The 10,418-nt window shown below is 35.6% G+C and overlaps 1 long non-coding RNA gene across 2 annotated transcripts; it reads left to right on the plus strand.

The window, feature by feature from the left end:
* Window positions 1-1,118: 1,118 nt before the first annotated feature.
* LOC106668686 lies at window positions 1,119-5,557 on the plus strand. Of its 2 annotated transcripts, none has more exons than XR_001340787.2 (3): window positions 1,119-1,447; window positions 4,698-4,996; window positions 5,107-5,557. It is a non-coding gene; the product is annotated as an uncharacterized LOC106668686 (long non-coding RNA). The 2 variants fall into 2 exon arrangements; XR_001340786.2 differs by having other exon boundaries at window positions 4,719-4,996.
* The last annotated feature ends 4,861 nt before the right edge of the window (window positions 5,558-10,418 follow it).

The following is a 10,418-nucleotide window of genomic DNA, read 5'->3' on the forward strand; positions in this document are numbered from 1 at the left end:
AGTGCTAATCAATGAGGCTAAAGAAGGAGTACTAGAGATCTAGTTTGATTATTCCAAATTTCATGAACAACGCTGACTACTTTCCTAGGAAGCACTATATAATAACGTAATTTTTTAGAATGAATAATAGCATATCATTTAAAAATATAACAAATTATTTGAACGAAAAACATGTTGCAAACAAATGAATAAAAATGAATTTGAACGTATCGAGTTTGTACACCAATAAGCTATGCAAATTGGTCAAATATTAAAAAAAAAGTTTTTTTTATTGTTTTTTTATTTACAAATATTTTACAACCATTTTCTTAAAATGTCTGATGTGACTTGCCATATTGTTGATTGAAAAAACAAGGTGTTTCACTAAAACTATTAATGTGTAGAGATCTGTGACCATTAATCGATAGTTATTCAGATATCGAGAGATGCGGTCGGGTGTGATGTAGGTTTCAGAAAAACATTTTCTTTATCGTGCCAACGTTTCGATCTTTTATTGAGATCATCTTCAGGGCTCAAAGTGTTTGTCTTCTGTGTAATTGTGCCATCCTTGCGGGTCGTGTTGAGAGGGTAGATTGCAGAAATTATGCAGGTAGGGTGAGTATGGGTACAAATCCTTCCCAAAGTTTGTTCTTACTCACAGTTTGTTGTTTTGAACGATCCTGATTGCGAGCATTAAACTCTCATCATCAGGTTACATTACAAACACGTCTTTTGAAAGTGTAGGATTGATTACATTCCTACAATTCATGTCGATAAACTGTAACCCCTTCAATCTGATGATGATCGTTTAATGCTCGATATCTTTAAAAGAACAAACTGTGAGTAACAACTATCTTTTGGAAAGCTTTCTAAACAAACCTTACATGAGCCTGACATTAAACACCTAATATTTTTCTCATCCTACATGGATTTGCATAACTTAAACAATGTTTATAAATCCCAGGCCCTGATGATGATTTCAATAAAGACCGAAACGTTGGCACAATAAAGAAAATGTTTTTCTAAACCGACCAGACTGCATTTCACGATCTCCAAATAAAAATAACTAAAATAAAAAATCAAATGCGGAAGGTACACATTTTTTGAAACATGTGACAAAGTTTCTATCATATGCTTGAATTTTTTACATTTTATTTGTCTGAAAAAACCAAACAATACTGTTATACACATTTACCTAAACTTTATATATGTTTTTAAATTAACTTAGTATTTGATGATCTCCAAATGTTCTTAAACTTACCCTAACCTAGTAACTTAGTTTAAAACTTTAAAATTATTTTTAAACAAGAGCAACCCGTTACATGATAAGTATAATATATCAAGTTTTGACCGAAATATCCCTCTTCATGGGTACGCGGACGGTGCTTGGAAGGCGACACGTTTTGTTTCAGAGTTCGAATGACAGGAGGGAAACAAAGCGGAACGGATGTAGTGAACGACAACACAAGTAAGCGCCGTGTTTTTGTCTGTGATAAGTAGATAGTGAGCTAACCAACGATTATATAAGATTTAGTGGATTAGATTCTCGGCACAAATGAAATGGTTTCTAAAGAATTTAATAAGTAAAATGAAGTATTCACGAAAGTTCTCCGTGGCCATTTCATTTGTCGCCGAGAATCGAATAGATTACACGACATTTGATAAATGGCAAAACAGGAGGGAAAATTCGAAAGGTGGGGTTGAGATGGGAAGTTGGTGTCCGAGTGGATCGAGGTTTTGATAGCTCAAGTGGTAGAGAAGCGGCTTATTTAGCCGAGGGTCGTGGGTTCAAATACCGCTAGTGATACTGACTTTTTTTCTCAACCAATACCTTACATAAAGATTAATTAATTGAAAAACGTTATTCGGTCAATCGAACCACGAACTCTAATGAATTTAATAAAATGTACAATGTTTAATTGTTTAATGTATTATGTTTTGTTGCAAATCGAAATAGTGGGGTTTTTTTATGATTATATCGTCCGGCGAAAATTGCATTTGCTGTTTTATCAGGGTGGAAAGAAATAGCAAAAGTGTAGTTATCGCGTGGTAAGAAATTACCGGTTAGGGTCCGCCGGCTTCTTATTTGGTAATTCACAGCCCCTGTGGTTTACCCGCTTCACCCTAAAACTTACCGCTAATTTTACCAAGGTTCCTCCCACGGGACTTTTCACCAGATCGTGTCCGAATCCGTGAATAATTCGTGAGTGTTAAGGAATATTAGAGGACTGATTTAACTACGCCTGTGTATTTAAGACAATAGAATTATACCATTTTCGCCTGTGATTAGATTTCTCTCGTTTTTAAGTGTTTTCAATAATGTTGGAATTAATCAAATCTGATTTAAAAAGAAGTAATTTTATTTTATTTTTAACCCTTGAGTCCTCGCGTCTTGTCGATTAACTTAAGCCAATGCGCTGGCGTACTTTATTCACCAACCATGATTTTTCCTTTTTTTCCATAAAAACATTTTTTTAAATATATTTATTCATTTTGAACTTCTTCGTCCAAATATAACATTTCTTCCTATATGTGCTATCAAATTATTATTACTGCTATTTAAATTATTAATGTTACGTGTATATACCACAGCGCTCACATTGTCGGTCTTTAGTGCCATTGTAATTGAGTAGTGACTTTAGACTTTAGAGTAGCCTCTGAGGCGAAAAATATTTCTTTCACTAAACTAAACGAGTATATTATTACTTATAAACTCAGCTCAAACCATAAATACAAACGTAGAATAATTGCAAGTGATAGAAGGAAATGGAAATCGAATGCTGTAAAAACAATGAAATTTAGGATTTGTCCACTACAATCCTAATAGCATTTTCAAAAGGTCTGAACCGACAGATTTCCAGTATTCCTCGACATGTAGTGTTTTGTGCATTTGTAAATAATTCAACAATCGTAAAACATTAGATGAAGTAAGCAAAAAGCCAACGTAATCAGGAAATATACTATTAATTTATATAATATATAGTGAATTACAAACTGCTCTCGTCGAATCGGTGTTTATTGTTTTTCAGGAACCCAAAGCCAATTGCTAAAATTGAATCAGATAAAACTAAGCTACTGCTTGACAATCATGGAGAGAGAGAGTGAGTGAGAGAGAGAGAGAGAGAGAGAGAGAGGGAGAGAGAGAGACAGTGCCAGAGTGGGTGAGTGAGAGAGGTTGTCAGGGACAGATCCTAATGGCAGTACCTCTGAGGCGAGCTTGTTAAGATAAAATTCCTACTTCGACCGACAAACCAATCTTGTTTAATGATCTTTCCGATCAGTCGATTTGCCGTTGAACCAATTTCTTTATCGGGGCTTTTCCTGATGAAGTTCTTTCTTTCCGCTCGAACAGGTTGCGGTATTTTTCTGTACAATTTTCTATTTAGACTTCTAATTAGAATTGATCGATATTTATATGCTAGCTGTGATAGATAGAATTTTATATGATATTAGGGAATGTTCGATTATATTTCTTTAAGGATTCATCTTAATTTTTCATTTACACTAGGGGGTAATCGGTGGCCGCAATGGTTTACGCCTTGACACGGCGCGCATCACTGTAAGATGAAGGTCCTGGGTTCGAATCTAGCTGCTCTGTATTCAAACCCGACACGCTTACAAATGGCCTTTTTTTCAAAATCGTCGGCACTTCCAGGGTTGATATGGCCTCTGCTATTGCGAATCCTAAAAAATAATATAAAATAAAGCAAAAAATTTACAATAACGGCCTATTTAAACACCCGGTTAACAGTTAAATGAAAAATATCACTTATTTCTATTGTAGTTTATTTCGATTCGTCACACAATTAAAGACCCGTCCAAAAGAGGCCAAATTGAATAGTTTGGCTATTGCTAATGTTTAAAATTGCCTAGAACATAATTACCGCAAATTGATTCTTTCATACTTTGCTAAATTAAACGCTAATACATTCATTATTAATGAATAAATCAATGTTTATGTTTTTTTTCAACTTTAACTTACTGCATGTTAAGTCATACGGTATGTTTTTCATTTAACAAGAAGCATATATGTAATGAAAATATCTGTAAAGAAATAATGCGAATCAAAAAGAACAGAAGAAATAAAATTACTTACGTTGCATTTAATCAAATTAAAGTTGTAGTAAATATTCTAGTTTGTAGAAATATATATAGTAAATTATCGTAAAGATACTGACAGAATTTGCCACTTTTCACAAAATCTGATACGTATTAAACGCACTGCAAAAAAAAGTATAAGCAATAAGTTATCGTTACGTAACAACGCCTGTCACTAGGCTGCAAATTTCAAGCAGTTTCAACGGTTGCTTATTATTTCTGGATCTCGCCATTAGCCAGATGAATCGATCGTACCAATTTGTACATTTGTCGATGCCAGTAAATTTCCTCTTTGTCCGGTTTTCTTTATCCAGTTAGTTGTCGGGTTTTACAATTCGTTATATTTTATATCTTCACCTGTCTTATGACCCCTACGAAGATTGAAACTCTACATAGATTATCTGCAGGTCGGTCAACAAACATCATAACAAGATGTTTTGTTCAATGATATTAATATGGATTATATAAGATTGAAAATATTACACTAAGAAAATAATTTTTCCTTGCAATTACTAGAAAATAATTTTTCCTTACAATTACTTTTCTGGTATAATTGTTTTATTGTTATTTTTACTGTGAATAAGGTTGTCACTAATTTCATAAAGAATTTCACTCCATAGATGTTGCAAACCTTCACACAGTTGTTGCAGATCAGCGGACTGCGGATGGTGATCAAAAAGCCATCTCGGCAACGCATCCACCAATTTCGAAAAGGGATAGAGGTCTGCATACTATTGGGAAAGAGGCAGATGGGAAATGCTCAGGTTATATAAACACTGATTAACAACTCTGTCTGTATGGCGCCTGTCATTGTCATCCAGAAATTGAAAATCGCTGCCAATGAGTGGTCCTCCAGTGTAAAAATCAGCCGAGTCCATCACTTCCAAACTACACTGAAGGGAATACGTACTGTGGCATTGTAAGTATCCTCTGTTCTCGGTAGGCACTTTGACGCCTGCTATCAATTTACAGACAGAAACGCGACTCATCAGTAAGCATAACAGCATTCCACTTGGTGTTTTCTTCTAGACGCTCGCTGCACCGTATTCTGATGAGTTGCTGGTAGCGAGTTGTTGCTGCAGGTCGTATAAAAGGGGCATACGATGTGAGGCCAACTTCCCACAAATCGTTTGCGCTGATAAAGGCCCTGCAAAAACATCTTGAACTTCATTTAGGATCTGGCGGGCGTTATGGAAAGGGTTCCGTCATGCAGCAATGACTATTTCTGTCAACCCTTAGCGTCGTAATGTGCTGAAATCACTACCAGGCCAACTATTAGCTTTTCCATTCTGCCGGAATCGGGCTAAACCCCGGGAGACTTCACTCTGAGAAACGCCAACTGCCTCTGCGATATCCTCTTGCCAGTGATCTCAATGACTCATTCTCACAATAATAGTGCGAACTTCCGGTCCAAGGTGATGTCTTTCCATGGTTAAAGAAAATACAACTGTATTAAAACGGAGAAAAGAAGAGAAAAGGTGTTTGTTCACAAAATGAGTAATCTTTACTCTTACTTTAGTAATTTTTACTATTCTTAAGTCCGTTATTAAAAATGAGGATTAACTTTTTTTTGGTTTGAAATTTCTATTTTGTTTTATCCAACCATATATATTGGTTAATTCAATTAAAATTAATAATAAATTAAAACTATCCCTGTTCATTTTTGAGCAGTTTAGTTCAATGTGTTAGGGTTTTTTTTACATAAACGCGTTCTCGCTTAATTTATGCTGAGCACGTATTCGCTTCGTAAATAAATACTTCCATTTATACTCAAGATTAATTCTGTACTCCGATTATTATTCTGTCTCCTTCGGTTAATGTATTATTTTAAAAATTTAAATTTTTCACCAAGTCGATATAGCAACTTTTGTATTACTAGTACTTTGAAAATGATTCTTTTTTTTTTGTATAAACAACGTATAAATTTTATTTAAAATTTTTCATTTTCATAAACTTAAAAGATTTTAATTTAATTTTAAACGCAGTACGTTAACGCTTCATATTTAAAGCACTTTGATTTAGGAACTGTAGCATAAGCACGTCATTAAGACATAAATATGGAGTAGTTGAGTCAATGACCTGTTTTGCCGGCCTGGGTAACGAAGCCGAAAATTACGTGCACGCCTTCTTTCGCCCTTTCACCGATGAACCCGACTTTTCTGCTGAGCGAAAGACTGTTTGCGCGCGTGAAGGGGTTTTATGCTCAATTTGTTTCCAGACCTGCGTTTCCTTGAGTACTAAACTGAAATAGAAATAATCAAATCCAGGAAGAGGTATAGGCCGCTATCGAACCTGTAATCAAAAACGACTCCTTCGATTTCCTGTCGGGCTGGTAAAAATAGGGCAAAGAACACAAAAATTAACACATAAAATGGGGTAGACGCCATAATGGTCGCTATGAAAATGAGACGAAATTGTGTCGTGCACGCGATCTCTGTGAGCCGGTATTATCTTGCATGTTATTCATTTATAGGGACCTTAATCATGATACACTCTTCATCACATCTTTTGAAATACTGACAACAATTACCGGAACTTGTAAAATATGAAATACTAATGATGGACACAATTACGGTACACTTTTATTTAGAATTTTACAAAAATAATTAAAGTTGCTTCAGCTCTGTAGTCAAAAATTAGGAGCTATTATTTGCCGGCGGAGTAAACTTTATTTCAAAGATAAGGTTACCAACTTCTTTCGTCCGTAAAGTTTGACAATATTAAGAAACTTTACTTCTGTGAACTTAAAATGTCAAATTTTTCATCACGCTCCATTCTTAGGTTTACTATGTTAATTTGTACTACAGACGAACCAACTTGTTCAATGCTTTTTTATAAAAGAGCAGTTTTATCATTACCGATAACCATTAGAGATTAAAAACGATATTCGCCCCACCCATCGTTATTTATTAAGACCAACGTTGGATAAATGGCTGCTCAAAATAATTATTTTTTAACTTTTTATTTGTTTTTTACAACTGCATTCTTCGATGCAACAAATAAAACAGATAGTATTTACATATAAAATTATTAACGGTAGCGTGAAAGCTTGAACAATTACCATCCAGTGATGGTAGCCGTTAGTTAATCAATACGATGAGCGAGATGTACTCCATCGTAGGAGATCGATGTCAATTGTTAAGGTTGTCGCGGGGCCACCGACTCTTCAGTCTTCTGTTGGGATTATTAGGTAATGTGGTGGATGACAGGTTTTTGACGAAAGGGTTCGGATGGTGGAGTAGTTTGGAATGGAACGTTTTGTAGCGGGATTGGGCTAGCTCGGTAACAAAAGGGACATTTAGGTCGGAATGGATGGTGTGATTGGATACATAGAAAGCGGCTTGTACTATTGTTCTCAGGATTTTAGATTGAAGGGATTGAATTCGATTGAGGTTGGAACGCTTAGCAGTACCGTAAAGTTCAAGTCCGTATGGAGGGCAATGTAAAGTTTTCTTTTGTTTGTTAGTGAGAGTTTTGATCGTCTGTCGAGTAGTCGTTTAAGTATGAAAAATCGTATATTACAGTCTGTGCGCTTAAGTCGTGTTATGGGGGTTCCACGTCAGTCGTTTGTCCTGATAGAGTCCGAGGTATTGTACATGGTTCGCAATTGGGATGGGAACGTTGGTGAGGTATACTGGTGGGAGTGTTTTCTTGTTTAGAGTAAATATTATGTTCGTTGATTTGGTTTCGTTGATCTTGATTCTCCACCGACGGAGCCAGCATTCTAGGGTGTTTAGGTGATTTTGAAGATTACGGGAAGCAGTGACAGGCTCTTTATCAGGAGAAAGGATTGCGGTACCATCGGCAAAGTTGAAAGTGATAGTGTTAGGTTGCGTAGGTAGGTCGGAGGTATAAATTTAATAAAGGAAAGGAGCGAGCACGCTGCCCTGTGGGATACCTGCAAGAATAGGATGGATAGGAGACAATGAATTTTTGTGGGATACTTGGAAGTAACGATCGTTAAGATAGGATTTTAGGATAAGGTAATAGGTTGCTGGTAGGATGTTCTTGAGCTTCCACAGCAGCCCAGAGTGCCATACTCGGTTAAAGCCTTGGTGTATATCCAAGAACACACCCAGGCAATACTGTTTTAGCTCAAGGGATGTGGAAATAACGTCGATTATGCGATGTGCTTGTTGTACAGTTGCTCTAAATAATTATTAACAAAAAACAAAAATATAACGATGAACCTATAATTAAGCCAGTAAATTTAATAATTTAGTGTTTTATGTTAATAATTTCAAAAATCTGTAGAGTGTGTACTATAACTAACTAGATTCCCTACGCTATTATATTACTTAATAAGAAACTCTTTCGACACAATTTTGAAGCTTGTGCAAATAACGTTATAGATTAAAAAAGACGAATAGGTTTTAAAAGTATATCATAATTAAAGCATGAAAAAATGGCCAGGGATGAAACCAATTAAAAAAAAAAACACTCTGATACTACATCCAGCGTTCCAAGAATTACATCCCTTTTCCTCCCTAGCAAGAAGGTAAACTGCGACCATACACCTCTCCCGTATCTGGTGGCCTTCCTTAACTCTCCAGCCCGTTACTAATCCATACCTCACATTTTATTCCCGTAACAACCCTTTTCATACACTAACCTTTTCCTGTCGCCGGCTCCCTGGGTTTAGGGAGGGGGTGTGCAGATTCAACTTTAGTGTCAGCCCCACTAATCGGCTTGGATCGGAAGAGGGTAACTGTCTTTTGACTTGAAATAAAAATAGCTCCTAAAAATTTGAAATCAAACGCCGTAGATCCTGAAGGCGAAATGCCGATGACGTCGAGTGCACAACCACCTTCGGTCCCCATTGGTGGTGGAGAGAGCAGCGCGGAAAAAGAAAAACTGCAGCCATTTAAGCCGGAGTACAAAAAAAGAAGAAACAGAAAGAGCAAATGGGACAGCGATATTGGTTCCTGGAAAAAAAAAGATGGGGGTATCAAAGACGATACCCAATCCAGATCTGTCCTGCATTCAACAAGCAAAAGGGAAAAGTAAAGAGCCTAAAGAAATTGTCATATAGAATTCTGAGTAACAAGGTTACTGACCCTCTGCAGGACAAAATGGTCATTGAGACCAAAAACCTCGGCGCAACCCCTGTCATAACATTTCCCCCCTTTATCACTGGCCATGACAAAACCATTTTTCCAAAAACGACACTTTTATACATTTATTTAAGCTTCTTTTAAGCAATTGCACAGTATTGGAATCAACATTCGATTTTCAGAAATGATTATGCGTATTTGTGAGCAGGTGGTTAAGTTGCTTCAAATATATAACTTGCCTATATCGTTGAAGTGCTCAAGTGACCATACTTCAGTTTATATAAAGATGAGGCAGCAACCAAGCATTCAAATTGGTACTTTCTAATTTCAAATAAACGTGATCTACCTGTTATAAAGACGGATTTAAGCCTCCCAAGTGCTCTCAAACATTTGTCGAACGAGTTTTTTTAACTGATATATTTTAAATATTATTCCCGATATATTACTAAGAACAAGAAGTGTCTATTTTGTTTTAATTAATTTTCTCCAACTTAATTTTATTTTACTTTAAACCTTCACCGTGAAACATTATAAAGAGATGTACTTATTTGTCCTTAACGTCTTGTTGATGAGCTATCACTGATTTTTTTATATTTCCTCATTTTTATTATTACTAATTTTAAAATTTATTCTGTTTTTTAAACTTCTAACATTACGCTTGAAAATCGTACGAACAGACTATCTAAATTCTAAATTAATAATTCTGACGGTGATCGGAACGTTTCTCTAGTTTGTTATTATATCATCATATACGTTGTAATATTAAAGAATAATTAAAAATTTGAAGGAGGGTGATTTCACAGAACTTTTATTGTTTAACAAAACTTCATTAACAAACAGTACGCTAAAAATGATGCCCTTTTAAACATTTAAACTATTTTCTGGCAATAAACTTTTTTCTCATTAATAACAATTGTGTGCTCCTTACGTGACGTTAAAAGCGCAATTATCGATTATTGCCCCTCCACAAAAGGCCGTTTTGAAGAATCTAATAGTTTTTTTATCCTCCCCAAAACCCTAGTTAAGAATATGTTCCGTGACGGCGTGGCGGCATGATTCTTTCTCACGTCAGTATCTGAAAAATTGGCGGATCTGATTGAATTTTGGGCGTAGAACTCCAGGAACCCAAAGGGTATTTATTAAATCAATATTAAAGATCTGAGTCTGTGGTAATATTTTTGAGAATTTTTTTGTGAAGCTTCTTCTACAGCTGAAATACACACAAAGACAACAAAAGAGGCCTGTTGTATATTATAAAATTTTATTTTCATTTATTTTATTAACGAT

This window comes from Cimex lectularius, unplaced genomic scaffold, assembly GCF_000648675.2.
Source record: "Cimex lectularius strain Harlan isolate CLEC.00 unplaced genomic scaffold, Clec_2.1 scaffold7, whole genome shotgun sequence".
Lineage (NCBI taxonomy): Eukaryota > Metazoa > Arthropoda > Insecta > Hemiptera > Cimicidae > Cimex > Cimex lectularius.